At 43.4% G+C, this 25,094-nt stretch overlaps 1 protein-coding gene across 4 annotated transcripts in view; it reads right to left on the bottom strand.

Moving 5' to 3' along the window:
- LOC124043188 (rho family-interacting cell polarization regulator 2-like) overlaps positions 1–25,094 on the bottom strand; it is a 157,750-nt gene that overhangs the window by 99,091 nt on the left and 33,565 nt on the right. The window contains exon 1 of one of the 4 annotated variants that reach the window (XM_046361477.1): positions 132–378. The exons of the other annotated variants lie outside the window; for them this stretch is intronic. The gene's annotated coding sequence lies outside the window, so the exon portion shown is untranslated. Of the gene's footprint in view, positions 1–131; positions 379–25,094 lie in introns of those variants that run through there. 4 annotated transcript variants of the gene reach the window in all.

Here is a 25,094-nt window from a genome sequence, read left to right as displayed (position 1 = left end):
TCTCTACTCTGTTACTCTTGTATAAAGACGCACAATTATCTACTCATCGAGCTCGCATCTTGCTCAAACAATATAAGAAAAGTTCTTATTTAGTCTAAATGCAAGACAAGAGAGAAAATCTAGCAACTCACCTCTGAAAAACTTATCTCAACTAAATCATATGTATTGTCTGCTAACTGCGCCGCTCCATCCGTTTATAAAGGAGAAGCCCCGCTTTCCAACGTGAACCTTCGGTCCACTTGATCAATAAAACAATGAATTCAACTGTTCGATTCGGTCAATTCCTAACGGTCAATTCCTTCCCTCTTCTGAACGTTTATCTTTTTCCCTTGATAAAACAGCCTACAAACCCCCGCTCCTACCAAATTCATGTGTACGTTCCAGTTTGGGTTTGTAGCGCTTGCCCTGAGCAGCGTTGGACCAATGAACAAGCAGAGTTGTAACGGTAGGCGGGGCCGCTCATTTGACCTCACAACACAACAGGCGACGAGTTGGCGTCCCTGCAAAGACATCGGCAGTTCGGCACTATTCGGTCATTGCTGTTAGTGCATGCGGACCAGGGCGACGGACTGGGGTAAAGTAAACCCACTGTGTTTACACAGCTGTCCCGGTATGGACTATCTCTTCATGTCCACTGCCATTCCAGATAGGCTATGATTAAGCCGCTGCTGAGCCTGTAAAGGGGCAGCAGTCTATTTGTACATTTGGCTACACAGGCCCCTACATGTCATGAAGAGTGGAGGATTTTATTGGCAAAAGCTTCATCTTTATGTATGGATCAATAATCATATTAATATAATGCATAAACCATTACATTGCATAGATATTATATTTACTTTGAGCAACAATCCTCCTCAAGGACAACAAATATTATTTTCAGAACAGAAGTCAAGATCAGGGGCAGGGCCATGTCCAATTGGCCCCGGGCATCTCAAATCAATTTTTCCTCAAGAGTGTTTACAGAAATGGCATTAGGCAAACAAATGAAATGGAACCAGGGACAGGACAAACAGTTTAATCTGTAGCTACCTTAACTGCATGTATGCCTAATAGGGTACAGCTCCACAGTACAGCGCCGCACCAACATGAAAATAGATTTCCACTTTAACTAACTGGCTTTTACTATGATGAGTGGCCTGCCATGGTTGTTATAATCCAGCGAGGACAACTTGATTGGCCCTCATAAGAGACGTGGTTCCTGTTCCACCCCATCCTACTTGGAGGGATGGATGATGGAGGGAGGGATGGATGATGGAGGGATAGAGGGATGTAGGGATGGAGGGATGTAGGGATGGATGATGAAGGGATGGATGGATGGAAGGATGGAGGGATGGATGGAAGGAAGGATGGAGGGATGGATGATGGAGGGATGGATGGATGGATGATGGAGGGATGGATGGATGATGGAGGGATGGATGGAGGGATGGATGGATGATGGAGGGATGGTGGGATGGAGGAATGATGGAGGGATGGAGGAATGGATGATGGATAGAGTGAGGGATGTGGTGGAAAATGGGCTGTCTGATCAAATCAATCAGTCGAATTTTAATACAGAGGAAGGAACTTCGTAATGAACCCACTGGGCACAGACGTCAATTCAATGTCTTTTCCACATTGGTTCAACATCATTTCATTGAAATGACATGGAAACAACGTTGATTCGACCAGTGTGTCCAGTGGGAAGTAACGTATTGCATGTGTTTGTACACATGCATATACACACACTCCTATTCAAATGCACACACGTGCACATGCACATACACACACTCCTATTCAAATGCACACACGTGCACATACACGGACACACACATGTAAATAGTGCCAGACATGCACTCAAACATATTCAGTTGACCTTTTGATGTTGTGATTTTTGTTGCCATTGTTGTTTTCTGTTTTCCTTTTCCTTTTTTCTCTTTTGTTCATTTAGTTGGTTGTTTGCGCATCGGGGGACAGGGGCTTGGGGGTGGGGAATTGAATTATTGAATTAAATATTTCTCGGGGGTGGGGACTGTGGGGGGAGTCTCAGATGGTTGAGCAGCTTCACTGCAACTAGATTGTATATTTTAATATTCAATATTAAAAAATAAAAAATCAAATGTAAAAAATGATTAATGTCGTCACGGGTTACTGTAATGAAATTTGGGGCTGTTTTATCAAATCAAAGTGTATTGTTTTATCTAAATCAAAGTGTATTGTTTTATCTAAATCAAAGTGTATTGTTTTATCTAAATCAAAGTATATTGTTTTATCAAAATCAAAGTGTATTGTTTTATCTAAATCAAAGTGTATTGTTTTATCAAAATCAAAGTGTATTGTTTTATCTAAATCAAAGTGTATTGTTTTATCTAAATCAAAGTGTATTGTTTTATCTAAATCAAAGTGTATTGTGCACATTATACAGCAGGTATGAACAATTAAGTGTCAATATTATAATTTTAATCATTTCTATACCATGATCATGATCTCAAAGATGAAACTTGATTTAGACTAAGCAACTTTTGAGCATAAATTAATTGTGGCAACTACCAGCATTGTCCTGGTACAGTACAGCAACGCAGTATTCCAAGTGTCACCGTTCAACTCTGTTCTGTGTGATCAAAGTGTAGAATAAGGGATGAGGAGGTTAACAAGCAAATACACACACAACATACAACACACACAACACACAACACACAACACACAACACACAACACACACACACACAACACACAGCAAAAGCAGTTGATATCGTCCCAATTTCTGAAAAAGCCAGAAAAACATATATATTAGTAATGTCGCTGCTGGGAGGTGAATACTGTTCAGAGGTTATGCTGATGTAAATCTGTCAAGCTACTGTTCTGTTCATGAACACCATATTGTGTAAACCTCTGTGGTTTCTCACTCAGGCAGGCAGTGTGTTTCAGCCTGCGGCTACAGGGCACAGACACCTACACAGTAACATCCTCTCCTCTCCTCTCCTCTCCTCTCCTCTCCTCTCCTCTCCTCTCCTCTCCTCTCCTCTCCTCTATCCTCTCCTCTATCCTCTCCTCTATCCTCTCCTCTATCCTCCCTCTCCCCTCATTTTCTCTCTCTCCTCTCCTCTATCCTCTCCCCTCCCCTCCCCTCTCCTTCCTCTCTCCCCCTCCTCTCCTCTCCTCTCAGCTGGCGTACAGCTCATCCTGTAATTACGGCTAGCTGTCATCAACAGCCCCCGACCAGCAGCTATATTTACTGGAGAGCCAACAAACAGACCCAGCTCCCTGGTAGGATCACTTAAAAGAGCTGCTAAGCCATGGATAGAAGGATTAGCGGCTGGACTGATTCCAGATCAGTTTGTGTATTGGTAGAAGGATTAGATCCTTGACTGGTTCCAGATCGGTTTGTATAGCGAGCCATGGGTAGAAGGATTAGAGCCTGGATGGGTCCCAGATCAGTTTGTGTCATTGACCAATAGAAGATTAATTCACACAACAGGACGTAATGTTACGGGTCTGAATGGGACCACCTCTCTCAGACATCTCAGCCGACACCCCTCACACACACCCCTCTTTCAATCCTTCGCCCCCGGAGCACTTGTGACCACTTACATGGAGAGAGCCACTTGGACATGCCATATGACAGGGGGATAGGGCGAAGGGGGGCAAGAGATCAAGGGCAGTGACATCTGAGGGTGGGATCAGTGGAACAGGGAGGGTTAGGGTGGGAGGGGTCAGTGGAACAGGGAGGGTTAGGGTGGGAGGGGTCAGTGGAACTGGGAGGGTTAGAGAGGGAGGGATCAGTGGAACAGGGAGGGTTAGGGTGGGAGAGGTCAGTGGAACAGGGAGGGTAAGCGTGGGAGGGGTCAGTGGAACAGGGAGGGTTAGGGTGGGAGGGGTCAGTGGAACTGGGAGGGTTAGGTGGGAGGGATCAGTGGAACAGGGAGGGTTAGGGTGGGAGAGGTCAGTGGAACAGGGAGGGTTAGCGTGGGAGGGGTCAGTGGAACAGGGAGGGTTAGGGTGGGAGGGGTCAGTGGAACAGGGAGGGTTAGGGTGGGAGGGGTCAGTGGAACAGGGAGGGTTAGGGTGGGAGGGGTCAGTGGAACAGGGAGGGTTAGGGTGGGAGGGGTCAGTGGAACAGGGAGGGTTAGGGTGGGAGGGGTCAGTGGAACAGGGAGGGTTAGGGTGGGAGGGGTCAGTGGAACAGGGAGGGTTAGGGTGGGAGGGGTCAGTGGAACAGGGAGGGTTAGAGAGGGAGGGGTCAGTAGAACAGGGAGGGTTAGAGAGGGAGGGATCAGTGGAACTGGGAGGGTTAGAGAGGGAGGGGTCAGTAGAACAGGGAGGGTTAGAGAGGGAGCGGTCAGTAAAACTGGGAGGGTTAGAGAGGGAGGGGTCAGTGGAACTGGGAGGGTTAGAGAGGGAGGGGTCAGTGGAACTGGGAGGGTTAGAGAGGGAGGGATCAGTGTAATAGAGAGGGTTAGAGAGGGAGGGGTCAGTGTAACAGGGAGGGTTAGAGAGGTAGGGGTCAGTGAAACAGGGAGGGTTAGAGAGGGAGGGGTCAGTGGAACAGGGAGGGTTAGATAGGGAGGGGTCAGTGAAAAAGGGAGGGTTAGAGAGGGAGGGATCAGTGGAACAGGGAGGGTTAAAGAGGGAGGGGTCAGTGGAACAGGGAGGGTTAAGGAGGGAGGGGTCAGTGTAACAGAGAGGGTTAGAGAGGGAGGGGTCAGTGTAACAGGGAGGGTTAGAGAGGTAGGGGTCAGTGGAACAGGGAGGGTTAGAGGGGAGGGGTCAGTGGAACAGGGAGGGTTAGAGAGGGAGGGGTCAGTGGAACAGGGAGGGTTAGAGAGGTAGGGGTCAGTGGAACAGGGAGGGTTAGAGAGAGGGAGGGGTCAGTGGAACAGGGAGGGTTAGAGAGGGAGGGGTCAGTGGAACAGGGAGGGTTAGAGAGGGAGGGGTCAGTGGAACAGGGAGGGTTAGAGAGGTAGGGGTCAGTGGAACAGGGAGGGTTAGAGAGGGAGGGGTCAGTGGAACAGGGAGGGTTAGAGAGGGAGGGGTCAGTGAACCAGGGAGGGTTAGAGAGGGAGGGATCAGTGGAACAGGGAGGGTTAGAGAGGGAGGGGTCAGTGGAACTGGGAGGGTTAAGGAGGGAGGGTTCAGTGGAACAGGGAGGGTTAGAGAGGGAGGGGTCAGTGGAACTGGGAGGGTTAGAGAGGGAGGGATCAGTGGAACAGGGAGGGTTAGAGAGGGAGGGGTCAGTGGAACTGGGAGGGTTAAGGAGGGAGGGGTCAGTGGAACAGGGAGGGTTAGAGAGGGAGGGGTCAGTGGAACTGGGAGGGTTAGAGAGGGAGGGGTCAGTGGAACTGGGAGGGGTCAGTGGTGTCTGTTCTCTGGTTACCTGTTTACATCCTACTAGACACCATAGTAATGTTCTACATCCTACTAGACACCATAGTGATGTTTTACATCCTACTAGACACCATAGTAATGTTTTACATCCTACTAGACACCATAGTAATAGTTGTTTACATCCTACTAGACACCATAGTAATGTTGTACATCCTACTAGACACCATAGTAATGTTTTACATCGTACTAGACACCATAGTAATGTTCTACATCCTACTAGACACCACAGTAATATTTTACATCATACTAGACACCATAGTAATGTTTACATCATACTAGACACCATAGTAATGTTGTACATCCTACTAGACACCATAGTAATGTTGTACATCCTACTAGACACCATAGTAATGTTTTACATCGTACTAGACACCATAGTAATGTTTTACATCCTACTAGACACCATAGTAATGGAGGCCATGTACAGCCATGTCTCAGGGCTCGTTACCACCCTGGAAATAGCCTGGTTCATTGTATGTTTGAGAGAATGCCTCCATGAGTCCTCCAAACACTGAACCACTTTAACTGTATAGACTGAAGTGTACTGTATGTGATCACCCTGTGATCACTCGGCTACACAGCTGATGCCTGCCGTACCCTCAACCTACTCCTCCTCTGTTCCTCTGGTGATGTAGAGGTTAACCCCTGCAGCCCCCAGTATCACTCCCGATCCCCAGGCGCTCTCATTTGTTGACTTCTGCAACTGTAAAAGCCTTGGGTTCATGCATGTTCACATCAGAAGCATCCCCCCTAGTTTGCTTTATTCACTGCTTTAGCACACTCCGCCAACCCAGATATCCTAGTCGTGTCTGAATCCTGGCTTAGGAAGAAGAAGAAAATCTGAAATTTCCATCACCAATTACAACCTTTCCCGTCCAGACAGAACTGCTAAAGGGGGAGGAATTGCAATCTACTGTATAGTTCTGTCATACTATCCATCCAGGTCTATGCCCAAACAGTTCAAGCTTCTACTTTTAAAGATCCATCTCTCCAGAAATAGGTCCCTCACTGTTGTTGCTTGTTATAGACCCCCCTCAGCTCCCAGCTGTGCCCTGGACACCAAATGTGAATTGATTGCCAACCATCTATTGTCAGAGTTCATACTACTAGGTGACCTAAATTGGGATATGCTTAACATCCCGGCTGTCCTACAATCTAAACTAGATGCCCTCAATCTCACACAAATTATCAAGGAACCTACCAGGTACAAACCCAAATCCGTAAACATGGGCACCCATATAGATATCATCCTGACCAACTTGACCAACCCTCTAAATACACCTCTTCTGTTTTCAACCAGGATCTCAGCGATCACTGCCTTATTGCCTGTGTCCGTTATGGGTCCCAGGTCAAACGACGACCCCTCATCACCGTCAAACGCTCTCTAAAACACTTGTGCGAGCAGGCCTTTCTAATCAACCTGGCCCGGGTATCCTGGAAGGATATTGACCTCATCCCGTCAGTAGAGGATTCCTGGTTGTTCTTTAAAAGTGCTTTCCTCACCATCTTAAATAAGCTAAAAAAGTTTAACTAAGAGCGGTTATAGCCCTTTGTTCACTCCAGACTTGACTGCCCTTGACCAGCACAAAAACACCCTGTGGCACACTGCAATAGCATTGAATTGTCCCCGCAATATTCAACTTTTCAGGGAAGTCAGGAATCAATACACACAGTCTGTCACGGCTGGCTGAAGGACTGGACGAAGGTGCAGCATGGTAAGCATACATTTGAACTTTATTTAAAAATGACGCCGACAAAACGAAGAACAAAAAACCAAACGTGAAGCTTTGGGCCCTGTGCCCTGAAGAACCACAAAGTTAACTTCCCACAAAACAGGTGGGGGAAAAGGGTACCTAAGTATGGTTCTCAGAGACAACGATAGACAGCTGTCCCTGATTGAGAACCATACCAGGCCAAGACATAGAATGGCCACCCTAGTCACACCCTGGCCTAACCAAAATAGAGAATAAAAAGCCTCTCTATGGCCAGGGCGTGACACAGTCAGTTATGAAAACAAAGGCTAGCTTTTTCAAACAGAAATTTGCATCCTACAGAACTAATTCCAAAAAGTTTTGGAACACTGTAAAGTCCATGGAGAATAAGAGCACCTCCTCCCAGCTGCCCACTACACTGAGACTAGGAAACACTGTCACCACTGCTAAATCCACGATAATCGAGAATTTCAATAAGCATTTCTCTATGGCTGGGCATGCTTTCCAGCTGGCTAACCCAACCCTGGCCAACAGCTCTGCACCCCCCGCAGCAACTGGCCCAAGCCCCCCCCCCCCTTTTCTCCTTCATCCAGACAGCTGATGTTCTGAAATGTTCTGAATCCACGGTCATGCCCCTCTTCAAAAAGGGAGACACTCTAGACCCAAACTGTTACAGACCTATATCCATCCTGCCCTGCCTTTCTAAAGTCTTCGAAAGCAAAGTGAACAAACAGATTACCGACCATTTTTGAATCCCACCGTACCTTCTCCGCTACGCAATCTGGATTCCGAGCTGGTCACGGGTGCACCTCAGCCATGATCAAGGTCCTAAACAATATCATAACCGCCATCGATAAAAGACAGTACTGTGCAGCCATCTTCATCAACCTGGCCAGGGCTTTCGACTCTGCCAATCACCATAATCTTATTGGTAGACTCAACAGCCTTGGTTTCTCTAATGACTGCCTCGCCTGGTTCGCTCAGATAGAGTTCAGTGTGTCAAATCGGAGGGCCTGTTGTTCGGACCTCTGGCAGTCTCTATGGGGGTGCCACAGGGTTCAATTCTTGAGCCGACTCTTTTCTCTGTATACATCAATGATGGCGCTCTTGCTGCTGGTGATTCTTTGATCCACCTCTACGCAGATTACACCATTCTGTATACATCTGGCTCATCTCTGGACACTGTGTTAACAAACCTCCAAATGAGCTTCAACGTCATACAACACTCCTTCCTTTGCCTCCAACTGCTCTTAAATGCTAGTAAAACAAAATGCATGCTCTTCAACCGATCACTGCCCGCACCCGCTCGCCCAACTTGCATCACTACTCTGGACAGTTCTGACTTAGAATATGTGAACAACTATAAATACCTAGGTATCTGGCTAGACTGTAGACTCTCCCTCCAGACTCCCTCCAGACTCACATTAAGCGGCTCCAATCCAAAGTTAAATCTAGAATTGGCTTCCTATTTCACAACAAAGCCTCCTTCACTCATTCTGCCAAACATACCCTCGTAAAACTGACTATCCTACCGATCCTGTCCTTTACAAAATAGCCTCCAACACTACTCAGCAAATTGGATGCAGTCTATCACAGTGCCATCCGTTTTGTCACCAAAGCCCCATACACTACCCACCACTGCGACCTGTATGCTCTCGTTGGCTGGTCCTCACTACATATTAGTCGCCAAACCCACTGGCTCAAGGTCATCTATAAGTCTTTGCCAGGTAAAGCTCCACCTTATCTCAGCTCACTGGTCATCATAGCAACATCCACCCGTAGCACTCGCTCCAGCAGGTATATTTCACTGGTCATCCCCAAAGCCAACACCTCCTTTGGCTGCCTTTCCTTCCAGTTCCCGGCTGCCAATGACTGGAACGAATGGCAAACATTACTGAAGCTGGAGACTTATATCGCCCTCACTAACATTAAGCGTCAGCTGTCAGAGCAGCTTACCGATCGCTGCAGCTGTACACAGCCCATCTGTAAATAGCCCATCCAACCAACTACCTACCTCATCCCCATATTTGTTTTCATTTTTCTGCTCTTTTGCACACAAATATTTTCAACTTGCACATCCTCTGTATTACTCCAGTGTAAATTGCTTAATTGTAATGAATCACTGTTGGCCTATTTATTGCCTTACCTCCTTTCTTCATTTTGCACACACTGTATACAGACGTTTCTATTGTGTTATTGACTGTATGTTTGTTTATTCCATGTGTAACTCTGTGTTGTTGTTTTTGTCTCACTGCTTTGCTTTATCTTGCCCAGGTCGCAGTTGTAAATGAGAACTTGTTCTCAACTGGCCTATCTGGTTAAATAAATAGGTTTAGGCTACTATACGATACTCAAATGTTCCCTATACCCATCATGAAGTTGCTACAACCTAGCCTATAAATGAAAGTTTACAACTCAGATGCACACAGGTCGAGCGAAAAATTTGAGATGACAGATAGTGACACATGGACAGACAGTGACACATTTAATAAATTGCACACTCTTGCCTGCATCTAGCTGATCTAGGGTGTAATCATTAGTCCAACAGTTGCAAACAAGAGCTTCTATTGGACAAATTAGGGTACTTTTATCCCTGTTTGCTTCCGTTTAAGAAACGTTTTTAAACAGAATCAACAGAACGAACCTCTGCTCAGCATAAACACAGTTTGCTTTCATAACAGCCACCTTGTATTCCTTCTAGCCTCTATGCACTCTCCTCCTCTCACTTTTGCCCTTCATTTGAACAACACATCAGCTGTATGTGACAACAACAAAAAATTCCAAGCCAAACCATGTCATAACCGCTGCACACAACCTGCATCATTGTCCCCATATTAGCTAAAGTAACATCATAATTAACATAGCTAAAATAACTAATGTGTTAGTAAAACCGCTACAATCATGTAGTGACGTTACAGTGGATAGTCAGTAAGTAGTTACACCGGTGGGCCCCGGTGGCAATAAATTAATAAAACCAAAAGCTTACCTTGACTTGGAAGAGTTCCAGTTTTGTGTTGGATAGTCATAGCCAGCTAGCTAACATAGCATCCCTCTGTTTGCGCCAGGTGTTTGAATAACTAAACTAGCCAGCTGCATTTGCTAGCTAAGTAAGTGAAACTGAAAGTGTAAAAAATGACATTCTCTCTCTCTTGCTTCTCCTTCCTTTTTGAATAAATGAATTCATTCAAAACTATTGTCTTTCTCTCTCTTTGAGTCAACTACTCACCACATTTTATGCACTGCAGTGCTAGCTAGCTCTAGCTTATGCTTTCAGTACTAGATTCATTCTCTGATACTTGATTGGGTGAACAAAATGTCAGCTCATGCTGCAAGAGCTCTGATAGGTTGGAGGACGTCCTCCGGACGTTGTCATAATTACTGTGTAAGTCTATGGAAGGGGGAGAGAACCAAGAGCCTCCTAGGTTTTGTATTGAAGTCAATGTACCAAGAGGAGGACGGAAGCTAGCTGTCTTCCGGCTACGTCATGGGGCGGCAGGGTAGCCTAGTGTTTAGAGCTTTCGACTAGTAACCGTAAGGTTGCAAGTTCAAACCCCGTGCTGACAAGGTACAAATCTGTCATTCTGCCCCTGAACAGGCAGTTAACCCACTGTTCCTAGGCAGTTAATCCACTGTTCCTAGGCCGTCATTGAAAATTTGAATTTATTCTTAACTGACTTGCCTAGTTAAATAAAGGTCAAATAAAATAAATGGTGCTACCCTACAGAGTTCTGTTGAGACTACTGTAGACCTGCATTGCCAAACAGTGTGTTTTAATTAATTGACGTGACGTGAATATATTTGGTAAAGTTTAATCTAAAACTGATTACTTTTACAATTCTTATTTTATGAAATTCACTGAGGAGGATGGTCCTCCCTTTGCTCCTCTGAGGAACCTCCACTGATGTGGATGGTGTGGGGGGGGGCTAGCACTTACGGCCTTCAAAATGGCTTTGAAAGTTCACTCAACCATATGGCTGTTCTGTGAATGTTTTTGTTTTTTTACTGGTGGGTGGGTAGCAGTGAGACAGGTAGTGCTGCTCAGCCTCATATGTGGGCAGATTATAGGGCTGTCATGCCCTGTAGCATGGTTAATGGCAGGGCTTTGACTGCTGCAGGTAGGCCTAAACCCAGCCTCCAAGAACCAGCTTTATTGTGGGCTGGAAGGAAAGGAACCTACTTGCAATAGGATCCACCCATCACAGAACGTTCTACCCATCATAGTAGGGACACTCTATCTCTCTTCCTCTCATACCAACGTCATTATCAGAAACAAATGACATAACAAATGTCATAAAATGTCATGGCGTTTTGTGTCAATGAAACCGTCTCTAGGCAACATTTCTAAAATCTCCGTGAGCCCAATATTGTGACTTACAATTCCATAGATTATAAACCCTTCACCTGCCGACTTCATAAACCCTTCACCTTCTCACTTTATAAAACCTTCACCTGCCCACTTTATAAACCCTTCACCTGCCCACTTCGTAAACCCTTCACCTGCCCACTTCGTAAACCCTTCACCAGCCCACTTCGTAAACCCTTCACCTGCCCACTTTATAAACCCTTCACCTGCCCACTTCATAAACCCTTCACCTGCCCACTTTAAACCCTTCACCTGCCCACTTTATAAACCTTTCACCTGCCCACTTCATAAACCCTTCACCTGCCCACTTTATAAACCTTTCACCTGCCCACTTCATAAACCCTTCACCTGCCCACTTCATAAACCCTTCACCTGCCCACTTTATAAACCCTTCACCTGCCCACTTTATAAACCCTTCACCTACCCACTTTATAAACCCTTCACCTACCCACTTTATAAACCCTTCACCTTCTCACTTTAAAAACCCTTCACCTGCCCATTTTGCCAATCCAGTTTCTCTCTCTACTAGGTCTTCTTCTGTAGAAAGAAAAAACAGACAGAGACGTGTGTTTGTGGAAGCTTGTTCAGGCTAAATTAGGTCAATGGATGCAACTGTCAGAAAGAGGTAAAAGCAGACTAACAAGCCAGCTAGGGCTAGGCTTCCCCTCTAGGGTGAACACAAGGCAATGTTTCCCATTCCCCAGTCTCCGTACACAGTACAGACAGTCACAGTCTTTATCCGATTATTTTGACCATGAAGGAAGGTCGGAGTCCGTCGGTTAGAGGCTGTCAGTTAGAGGCTCTCAGTTAGAGCCTGTCGGTTAGAGGCAACATTTTAGCGTGTGTACGTTAGAGTCTGTCGTGTAGAGATTGTTGGTTAGAAACTGTATGTTAGAGACTGTTAGTTATTAAAGAATGCCGGTTAGAGTCTGTCGTTTAGAGGTTGAAGGTTAGAGCCTGTTAGTTAGAGGATGTTGTTTAGAGGTTGACGGTTAGAGGCTGTTAGTTAGAAGATGTTGTTTAGAGGTTGACGGTTAGAGCCTGTTAGTTAGAAGATGTTGTTTAGAGGTTGACGGTTAGAGCCTGTTAGTTAGAGGATGTTGTTTAGAGGTTGAAGGTTGGAGGCTGTCTGTTAGAAGCTGTATGTTAGAGGCTGTATGTTAGAGGCTGTCGGTTAGAGGCTGTCGGTTAGAGGCTGTCTGTTAGAGGCTGTATGTTAGAGGGGTGGCAGGGTAGCCTAGTGGTTAGAGTGTTGGACTAGTAACCAGAAAGTTGCAAGTTCAAACCCCTGAGCTGACAAGGTACAAATCTGTCGTTCTGCCCCTGAACAGGCAGTTAACCCACTGTTCCTAGGCCGTCATTGAAAATAAGAATTTGTTCTTAACTGTCTTGCCTGGTTAAATAAAGGTTAAATAAAGGTTAAATAAAATAAAAAAGAGGCTGTATGTTAGAGTGTTGAAGTTTAGCTCTGTCCAACTCCAGAGAGAAACACAGACAGTGTGTGTGAGTGTTTTTACTTGGTTACCAGAGAATCTTCACATTGTGTGTGTTTAAACAGTGTGTGAGTTGTGTGTTTAAGCAGTGTGTGAGTTGTGTGTTTAAGCAGTGTGTGAGTTGTGTGTTTAAGCAGTGTGTGAGTTGTGTGTTTAAGCAGTGTGTGAGTCTCCCGGCAGACTAGATTCAGCCTGAGTGCAGAGGTCAGGCCTGTCTGTTTGTAAGCTCTGTTGCGGTCGGGAAAGGAGGAGGAGGAGGAGGAGGAGGAGGAGGAGGAGGAGGAGGAGGAGGAGGAGAGGAGGAGTGCAGGAGTAGGAGGGGTGTGTGTGTGTGTCAAATTCTGTGTAACATCCTGTGTGCGTGTACTGTGAAGATGTCATGAATTTATCAGTTCTATGACATTACTCATCTTGTACTAACTTCACCCTTCAACAGTAATCATCCACCATTGTTCCTCTGACAGTGTTGGGATGTTGGTGCTAGTTGTGACAGGCAGTGTCACACAAAACCACAATTGTTCCTCTCAGTTGTCAGACGCCCAAAACATCAGCACTCTCTGATTCATTTCCACGGCAAAGCTAACCATGCCACTCGGAGGCACAATATGATGACTGAACACATTGTGTTGAGACACGGGCAGACTTCATAATGTTGAGATCCCGCTTCAGATCCAGACTTCATAATGTTCAGATCCCGCTTTAGATCCAGACTTCATAATGTTGAGATCCCGCTTCAGATCCAGACTTCGTAATGTTGAGATCCCGCTTTAGATCCAGACTTCGTAATGTTGAGATCCCGCTTTAGATCCAGACTTCGTAATGTTGAGATCCCGCTTTAGATCCAGACTTCGTAATGTTGAGATCCCGCTTTAGATCCAGACTTCGTAATGTTGAGATCCCGCTTTAGATCCAGACTTCGTAATGTTGAGATCCCGCTTCAGATCCAGATCAACTGATACCATCTCAACACTGAGCCTGTCAAACCCTGAGTCTGTTGAGATAAATTATCTGTCACTCCCTCCTTCAACTCATCAATCATTAGACAGAGAGAGGGATAAAGAAAGAGTGTGTGTGTGTGCGTGCGTCTCCTGTGTAATACAGTACAACCTCAGTAGGCTCCACGAGGCCCCTGTCAGGATCTAGTTTCCCGGGTTGCAGTAGCACAAGACAACAAGACATGTCTAGATCAGGAGAGAGAATATATGGATTTCTGGAACCTGATACTGCTTCTTGTATCGGTCATCCTGCCTGGGTCACTGCATATTACAGGTTCTAACACACATACAGTACACATGCACACGCACGCGAACACGCACACACACACACACTCCTTTCTGGCTCTTGCTGGCTACAGTAGTACACACTGAGCTGCCTTGTGGTTCAGCAGAAAGTCAGAGATACATTTGTCCTCCGTTTCACCCTGGGGCTGTAGTAACATTTTCTATAGATGACAACATGGAGGTGCCCTAGGGTCACGTGGTGTAATGTGTCACAGGTGCACCGCAGAAGGAGTTGAGTTCATTGAACTTCATTCTAGCTATGCTTTCTGGCAAGTGTAGAGGGGGCTTATAGGCCACAGGTGCATTGGATTACACAAAATGTCTATGAAATGTGCTAAATAAATAAAGATTGATGTGATTTGAACTGTGTGGTGCTGTATAGCTTCGGTATCACTGTGGCTCTTCAAGCAACAGCCTGCAATGGTGTGATAAATGCTGCACCACTCTGACTGATCAAGCCCATAGGAAGGGAGGAGCGTGTATCACAACGATGGATCTGATTGGAGGAGAGGCTCCTAGACCAGGTAGTGTAACAGTACTATACAGGACTCAGGTACACTACTATTATATAGGCCTACAAGTACAGGTACACTACTATTATATAGGCCTACAAGTACAGGCACACTACTATTATATAGGCCTACAAGTACAGGCACACTACTATTATATAGGCCTACAAGTACAGGCACACTACTATTATATAGGCCTACAAGTACAGGCACACTACTATTATATAGGCCTACAAGTACAGGCACACTACTATTATATAGGCCTACAAGTACAGGCACACTACTATTATATAGGCCTACAAGTACAGGCACACTACTATTATATAGGCCTACAAGTACAGGTACACTACTATTATATAGGCCTACAAGTACAGGCACACTACTATTATATAGGCCTACAAGTACAGGCACACTACTATTATATAGGCCTACAAGTACAGGCACACTACTATTATATAGGCCTACAAGTACAGGCACACTACTATTATATAGGCCTACAAGTACAGGCACACTACTATTATATAGGCCTACAAGTACAGGCACACTACTATTATATAGGCCTACAAGTACAGGCACACTACTATTATATAGGCCTACAAGTACAGGCACACTATTATTATATAGGCCTACAAGTACAGGCACACTAGTATTATATAGGCCTACAAGTACAGGTACACTACTATTATATAGGCCTACAAGTACAGGCACACTACTATTATATAGGCCTACAAGTACAGGCACACTACTATTATATAGGTCTACAAGTACAGGCACACTACTATTATATAGGCCTACAAGTACAGGCACACTACTATTATATAGGCCTACAAGTACAGGTACACTACTATTATATAGGCCTACAAGGAGCTTTCAGAAACATCTCTCCTCTTGCTGAAGTGGCACCTTTCTTTGGGTTTTTCTGTCCCTACTGACCCAGTTCACCAAACACTGGTTTATTTAAACTCTCCTTCCCTGCTAACACTAGTGCTCAATGTCTTTCATGGACCTCATCGGACCCCGTTTCCTGTCAGAACTCACAATCAACGCTCTTTGGGATGTACAGACTCACCACTTTCCTCGTTCCTCCCGCAGGCTGCTAGGCCGCTGCCAATGTAGTCCTTTATATAACTTAAGGAGTTCACACAATTACACCGCCTTTCTCCTTTTCTTATTTATATCACATTTGATTTGCTTGATTAAATAAAACATACTACCACTACTAATAATAATATGAATAATACAAATACTACTACTAATAATAATATGAATAATACAAATACTACTACTACTAATAATAATATGAATAATACAAATACTACTACTACTAATAATAATATGAATAATACAAATACTACTACTACTAATAATAATATGAATAATACAAATACTACTACTACTAATAATAATATGAATAATACAAATACTACTACTAATAATAATAATATGAATAATACAAATACTACTACTAATAATAATAATATGAATAATACAAATACTACTACTAATAATAATAATATGAATAATACAAATACTACTACTAATAATAATAATATGAATAATACAAATACTACTACTAATAATAATATGAATAATACAAATACTACTACTAATAATAATATGAATAATACAAATACTACTACTACTAATAATAATAATCATAATACTACTAATATTAATACTACTAATAATAACAATAATCACAATAATATTGATATTAAAATACTACTACTAATAATAACAATAATCACAATAATATTGATATTAAAATACTACTACTAATAATAATAATACAAATAATAATACTCATAATAATATTCATAATACTAATAGTACTACTACTAGTAAGAAAATAATAACATAATAGTAATAATAAAAATAATACTACGAATACTACTAACAATAGTAATACTAATACTACCAATATCAGTAATACTAATAATAATAATATCCACCAGTACTAGTAATACTACTACTACTACTACTACGACTACTACTACTACTACTAATAATAATAATAATAATAATAATAATAATACAAATAATTATACTACTACTACTACTAATAATAATAATACAAATAATTATACTACTACTACTACTACTACTACTAATAATAATAATACAAATAATTATACTACTACTACCAATACTACTACTAATAATAATAATAATACAAATAATTATACTACTACTACCAATACTACTACTAATAATAATAATAATACAAATAATTATACTACTACTACCACTACTACTACTAATAATAATAATACAAATAATTATACTACTACTACCACTACTACTACTAATAATAATAATACAAATAATTATACTACTACTACCACTACTACTACTACTAATAATAATAATACAAATAATTATACTACTACTACTAATAATAATAATAATACAAATAATTATACTACTACTACTACTACTACTAATAATAATAATAATACAAATAATTATACTACTACTACCAATACTACTACTACTAATAATAATAATACAAATAATTATACTACTACTACCAATACTACTACTACTACTAATAATAATACAAATAATTATACTACTACTACCACTACTACTACTAATAATAATAATACAAATAATTATACTACTACTACCACTACTACTACTAATAATAATAATACAAATAATTATACTACTACTACTACTACTACTACTACTAATAATAATAACAAATAATTATACTACTACTACTACTACTACTACTAATAATAATAATACAAATAATTATACTACTACTACCACTACTACTACTAATAATAATAATAATACAAATAATTATACTACTACTACCACTACTACTACTAATAATAATAATACAAATAATTATACTACTACCAATACTACTACTACTAATAATAATAATCATAATTATACCACTACTACTACTACTACTAATAATAATAATAATACAAATAATAATAATACTACTACCATTGATAATAATAATGCAAATAATTATACTACTACTACTACTATTAATAATAATACCACTACTACTAATACTACTACTACTACTAATAATAATAATAATAATAATACTACTACTACTAATAATAATACTAATACTGCTACTACTAATAATACTAATACTGCTACTAATAATAATAATAATACAAATAATTATACTACTACTACTAATAATAATAATACTAATACTGCTACTACTAATAATACTAATACTGCTACTAATAATAATAATAATAATAATAATTATACTACTACTACTAATAATAATAATAATACTAATAATACCACTACTACTAATAATAATAATAATAATAATAATGATAGTAATAGCCTAAGCCTCCTGAGTGGTGCAGTGTTCTAAGGCACTGTATCGCAGTGCTAGCTATGCCACTAGAGATTCTGGGTTCGAGTCCAGGCTCTGTCGCAGCCTGCCCGGGAGACCCATTGGGCGCCGCACAATTGGCCAAGCGTCGTCCAGGTTAGGGGAGGCAGGGATGGCCGATAGGGATGCCCTTGTCACATCGCGCACTAGTGTCTCCTGTGGTGGGCCGGGCGTAGTAGATGCTGGCACGTTCACCAGGTTTACTGTGTTTCCTCCGACACGTTCGTGTGGCTGGCATTCGGGTTCAGTGGGCATTGTGTCAAGAAGCAGTGCGGCTTGGTTGGGTTGTGTTCCAGAGGACGCACGGCTCTCAACCTTCACCTCTCCCGAGTCCGTATGGGAGTTGCAGCGATGAGACAAGACTGTAACTACCAATTGGGAAGAAAAAGGGCAACAACAAAAAAGTTCTAAATTTGTTTTATATATAGTAATAGTAATAATAATAATAATAATAATAATAATAATAATAGCCTAATAAGTCATTGAGGGAAGTGACTTGTTCTTTATCCACTGTCACACCATTACCAGGATTCAGGAAATAAGATTGAAAACAACTGCAGGGCCTGCGTGTGCTGTCTTCTGTCTCTGAGGAAATAGTGGACTGATTTAGGAAACTTTGAGAAGGTTCAAGGTCTGTTTGAAGTCTGTCATCATCACAATTTCATAAAGTACAGTAAACCGCAGTTGCAGACTCTACCATAAGAGACATATTGTCACTGTATCAGCATAATTATTTGTTTTGGAGTTTCAAAGCCTTTTCAGTGTCATTGGTTCATCATACATGAACTACTCCAAAGAGAGAGAGAAAACGGGGGAGAGAGAGAAAAGAGTATGAAAGAGAGCTCTGAGCCGATCTCCACCCCTCTATAGTGCTACAGAACTGTGCTATTTCTGCTGCCACAATTAACCACAGGGAAACGTGCCACCTAGTCATAATTGACTCTATGGCAGCCTATCATGCTGACCACACTGCCCGCGTCGCGTGCACGATCGTTGCAAAATACAATTTTAAAATGTTGCACCCACACTGCTCATGCATGTCAACAAGTGTCTACGTAGCCTGCCGCTAAAATAGAACTTGGTTCTATTTGTGACGATTGACAAGCTGGAAGTCCCGCCTCTCCCATCTCCTCATTGGTTTTTAGGAGCATACACCCATGTGGGTGATTGAAAGATTAACTGAGGTCCACACTCTAGTCCAGTTGGTGGTGGTAATGCACCTTAAAGTTGGTGGCCAACCGCCATATAAAGTCCAAAGAAGAAGAAGAAGCCTGAAGGAAGAGAGATGACTATAAACTAACTCAGTTTACCATTTTATCTGTGGATTAATTGTCTGAGTATAGGACCTTGTGCATTTCAGGTAAAATAACAATACAGTGTTTATATCCCAGGACAAATTAGCTAGCAACAGCAAACTAGCTAGCTAAATTGCCATAAATGTTTAATGCTCTCCGACCTGTCCCCAAATGAATATAGTTAGTTCAGAGTTCGTTTTGATATTTCAACCGGGGTGTCCTGATCACGTCTGGTGTGGATGGACAAAATTGACATGCGCACGAGCGGTATGCTCAGCATGTCAGCAGGACTGTCAGACTCAACTCCTCTGTCCTCTCCCTCCCTCTCACCCTCCTTCTCCCTCTCACCCTCATCCTTCTTCCTCTTAGGGGTGCAAATTTTGGTCAATTTTGCTGCCAACTAACTGCTCAACATTAAACTAACTGATCAACATTAGACTAACTGGTCAACACTAAACTAACTGGTCAACATTAGACTAACTGGTCAACATTAGACTAACTGGTCAACATTATACTAACTGGTCAACGGTAGACTAACTGGTCAACATTAGACTAACTGGTCAACATTAGACTAACTGGTCAACATTAAACTAAGTGGTCAACAGTAAATGGTTGTAAAACCAATTCTAATTTACAACGACAGCCGAGGAACAGTGGATTAATAGCCTTGTTCAGGGGCAGAGCGACAGATTTTTACTTTGTCAGGTCAGGGATTTGATCTTCCAACCTTACGGTTACTGGCCCAACACTCTAACCACTAGGCTTCCTGCCGTCCCTACGCTCTAACCACAAGGCTACCTGCCGCCCCTACGCTCTAACCACTAGGCTACCTGCCGCCCCTACGCTCTAACCACTAGGCTACCTGCCGTCCCTACGCTCTAACCACTAGACTACCTGCCGTCCCTACGCTCTAACCACGAGGCTACCTGCCGCCCCTACGCTCTAACCACTAGGCTACCTGCCGCCCCTACGCTCTAACCACTAGGCTACCTGCCGCCCCTACGCTCTAACCACTAGGCTACCTGCCGCCCCTACGCTCTAACCACTAGGCTACCTGCCGTCCCTACGCTCTAACCACTAGGCTACCTGCCTACCCTACGCTCTAACCACTAGGCTACCTGCCGCCCCTACACTCTAACCACTAGGATACCTGCCTACCCTACACTCTAACCACTAGGCTACCTGCCGTCCCTACACTCTAACCACTAGGCTACCTGCCGTCCCTCCACTCTAACCACTAGGCTACCTGCCGTCCCTCCACTCTAACCACTAGGCTACCTGCCGCCCCTACACTCTAACCACTAGGCTACCTGCCAACCCCATCCATACAAGGACATGACATTTTTCATGAAGATATTAATGTGAAAATGCCACAATAACAAAGACCATCGTTGTACAGTGAAAATCCTATAACATATTATTGAACATGCAACTCCAGCAATGAAGTAGCTAATAAAACGTGGAAAACACTGATCTAAACAGCACACGCTAATGGGAAGGGTTCGACACGAGATAAAACACTGATCTAAACAGCACACGCTAATGGGAAGGGTTCCACACGAGATAAAACACTGATCTAAACAGCACACGCTAATGGGAAGGGTTCCACACGAGATAAAACACTGATCTAAACAGCACACGCTAATGGGAAGGGTTCCACACGAGATAAAACACTGATCTAAACAGCACACGCTAATGGGAGCGGGTTCCACACGAGATAAAACACTGATCTAAACAGCACACGCTAATGGGAACGGTTCCACACAAGATAAAACACTGATCTAAACAGCACACGCTAATGGGAACGGTTCCACACGAGATAAAACACTGATCTAAACAGCACACGCTAATGGGAACGGTTCCACACGAGATAAAACACTGATCTAAACAGCACACGCTAATGGGAACGGTTCCACACAAGATAAAACATGGATCTAAGGGTAGCCTAGTGGTTAGAGCGTTTGATTAGTAAGCGGAAGGTTTCAAGTTCAAACCCCCAGAGCTGACAAGGTACAAATCTGCTGTTCTGCCCCTGAACAAGGTAGTTTACCCACTGTTCCTAGGTCGTCATTGAAAATAAGAATTTGTTCTTAACGGACTTGCCTAGGTAAATAAAAATATAGCCTAAGCATCTGAATGGTGTATGGGAGGCACACTTTACCAGTTGAGATTGAGAAGTGAAATAACTCCTTTTTCATCGTGGTCACCAAAGTTTAACATGCGACTGCATTTACAATTGTTGTTTGTTGTGCAATGACTGGGCTGACCAATGACTGGGCTGACCAATGACTGGGCTTCCAAAAGCAGGTTTCACCCCAGTAGCCTACATGCTTTTTGAGGAGCTACTCTTAGCTGCCTGACAGGTGGTAGGATATTCCGCTCAAACTAGGCTCTCTGTATGCTGTAGGCATGACGACTAACGAAAATACAGAGGAGCTAACCGGTTGACGGTTAACAGTAAGCCTGTGTGTATACCTCCTGGCTGTGTTTTCACTCACAAGGACGTGACATTACTATTGGCTCATTTCATTTACTGCAAAGTGGGTCAACCAACCTAGGCATTATCATACATTACAGGACCAACATGGTGCATGAATCTGAATCTAGGAATACCCTGCATATAGTTTATTATGGGAAGGGGAAGGGAAAGGGCGATACCCAGTCAGTTGTACAACTGAATGCATTCAACTGAAATGTGTCTTCCGCGTTGATTGTATGTATGTTTCACTAGAGACATTATTGTAACTGAACTGACATTATAATTTTGTTTTTATATATTACCATAATAAGTATTGTAATGGCAAGCTAGTTTGCATATAGAGTTTTCAACAGTGGAAGTGGAATGGTTCATATATAATGGGGTGGAAGACTTGTGCAAGAGAAAATGATTTCACCAGCTGTCAGTAGTTGTACTTTCCCTTGATACTGTCCAAAATGCTACGTCCCAAAACATTCACTTCATCATTCAATTCTCCTACGTCACAGTGGAAAATGCAATGCACATTATGATTATATTGGGTTAGAATACTCTCTTGTGGTACATAATGTTTGGTTTAAAACATCTGCCAGTTATACAAGAACACCCACACAAGGCTCTCTTCTCTGCTGCCTTCTAAAACGTTAAACATCGATCAACAAGTAGCACAGAGAAAGCAGAAAGGGAATTGTGCAAAACTAATGTAATCTTTAAATATGTACTTCTCGGGTAGCACAAAGTAAATCACTGGTCAATATGGTGATGAGGTCACCTCAGCTCTGTCTAAACCCACACTGGTCAATATGGTGATGAGGTCACCTCAGATCTGTCTAAACCCACACTGGTCAATATGGTGATGAGGGCACCTCAGCTCTGTCTAAACCCACACTGGTCAATATGGTCATGAGGTCACCTCAGCTCTGTCTAAACCCACACTGGTCAATATGGTCATGAGGTCACCTCAGCTCTGTCTAAACCCACACTGGTCAATATATGGTCATGAGGTCACCTCAGCTCTGTCTAAACCCACACTGGTCAATATGGTCATGAGGTCACCTCAGCTCTGTCTAAACCCACACTGGTCAATATATGGTCATGAGGTCACCTCAGCTCTGTCTAAACCCACACTGGTCAATATGGTCATGAGGTCACCTCAGCTCTGTCTAAACCCACACTGGTCAATATGGTCATGAGGTCACCTCTGCTCTGTCTAAACCCACACTGGTCAATATGGTCATGAGGTCACCTCTGCTCTGTCTAAACCCACACTGGTCAATATATGGTCATGAGGTCACCTCAGCTCTGTCTAAATCCACACTGGTCAATATGGTCATGAGATCACCTCTGCTCTGTCTAAACCCACACTGGTCAATATGGTCATGAGGTCACCTCAGCTCTGTCTAAACCCACACTGGGAACCTTTTCAATCCACACTACATTTGACATGTTTTGTTATTTTAGCAGACGCTCTTATCCAGAGCGACTTACGGGAAGAATTAGGGTTAAATGCCTTGCTCAAGGGCACAATGGCAGAAGTTTCGGTTACTGGCCCAACGCTCTTAACCTTTAGGCTACCTGCTGCCTTAACACTACACATGTCTTTAGTATCAGTCATCCCCTCATCACCTGTCTTCAATATCAATCATCCCCTCATCACCTGTCTTCAGTATCAGTCATCCCCTCATCACCTGTCTTCAGTATCAGTCATCCCCTCATCACCTGTCTTCAGTATCAATCATCCCCTCATCACCTGTCTTCAGTATCAGTCATCCCCTCATCAGCTGTCTTCAGTATCAGTCATCCCCTCATCACCTGTCTTCAGTATCAGTCATCACCTCATCACCTGTCTTTAGTATCAGTCACCGCCTCATCACCTGTCTTTAGTATCAGTCATCACCTCATCACCTGTCTTTAGTATCAGTCATCCACTCATCACCTGTCTTTAGTGTCAGTTATTGCCTCATCACCTGTCTTTATTATCAGTCATCACCTCATCATCTGTCTTTAATATCAGTCATCCCCTCATCACCTGTCTTTAGTATCAGTCATCACCTCATCACCTGTCTTTAGTATCAGTCATCACCTCATCACATTTTTAGGATCATTCATCACCTCGACGCCAGTGTGTCCTTCCCACCCATCCATAGCCCCAATGCCCCTCCTTCAGTCCCCCCTCATGGTGCCATCCATAGCCCCGATGCCCCTCCTTCAGCCTCCCCTCATGGTGCCATCCATAGCCCGATGCCCCTCCTTCAGCCTCCCCTCATGGTGCCATCCATAGCCCCGATGCCCCTCCTTCAGTCCCCCCCTCATGGTGCCATCCATAGCCCCGATGCCCCTCCTTCAGTCCCCCCTCATGGTGCCATCCATAGCCCCGATGCCCCTCCTTCAGTCCCCCTTCATGGTGCCATCCATAGCCCCCCCGATGCCTCACCTTCAGTCCCCCTCATGGTGCCATCCATAGCCCCGATGCCCCACCTTCAGTCCCCCTCATGGTGCCATCCATAGCCCCGATGCCCCTCCTTCAGTCCCTCCTTCATGGTGCCATCCATAGCCCCGATGCCCCTCCTTCAGTCCCCCCTCATGGTGCCATCCATAGTCCCCCTTATGGTGCCATCCATAGCCCCGATGCCCCTCCTTCAGTCCCCCCTCATGGTGCCATCCATAGCCCCGATGTCCCCCCTCCTTCAGTCCCTCCTCATGGTGCCATCCATAGCCCCGATGCCCCTCCTTCAGTCCCCCCTCATGGTGCCATCCATAGCCCCGATGCCCCTCCTTCAGTCCCTCCTCATGGTGCCATCCATAGCCCCTCAATAAAGTGCAGTACATTGATCCCATGGAGCACCCATCCATAACAAGTAAAAACGTCTACAGGTGTAATGCATTGTAAGTACATATGACCACCTTAAAATGACTAAATAGCAGCCATTGACACAAGGAGCATCGTCCTGGGGCTCCCATCTATCCTGCTATCATAGAAGATACCCACTGAACACAGACATCATTTCAACATTTAGATTTGATTTATATTTGAGTTGTCAACTAATGTGAATTCAACATGAACTCAACAAACATTTGAAGCACGTTATTGGATTTAGGTTAAAAGTTGGGTGAAATAATGACAAGCATTACTGAAATTCCTTTAAGTTGATGACTTGTTAAAAAAATCCAATCACTTTTCCACAAATGATTCAAAATCATCTCGTAGATTTTTTGTGGTT

The sequence above is a fragment of the Oncorhynchus gorbuscha genome, linkage group LG09 (genome assembly GCF_021184085.1).
Source record: "Oncorhynchus gorbuscha isolate QuinsamMale2020 ecotype Even-year linkage group LG09, OgorEven_v1.0, whole genome shotgun sequence".
Classification (NCBI taxonomy): domain Eukaryota; kingdom Metazoa; phylum Chordata; class Actinopteri; order Salmoniformes; family Salmonidae; genus Oncorhynchus; species Oncorhynchus gorbuscha.
This window is presented reverse-complemented; position numbering and strand designations above follow the sequence as displayed.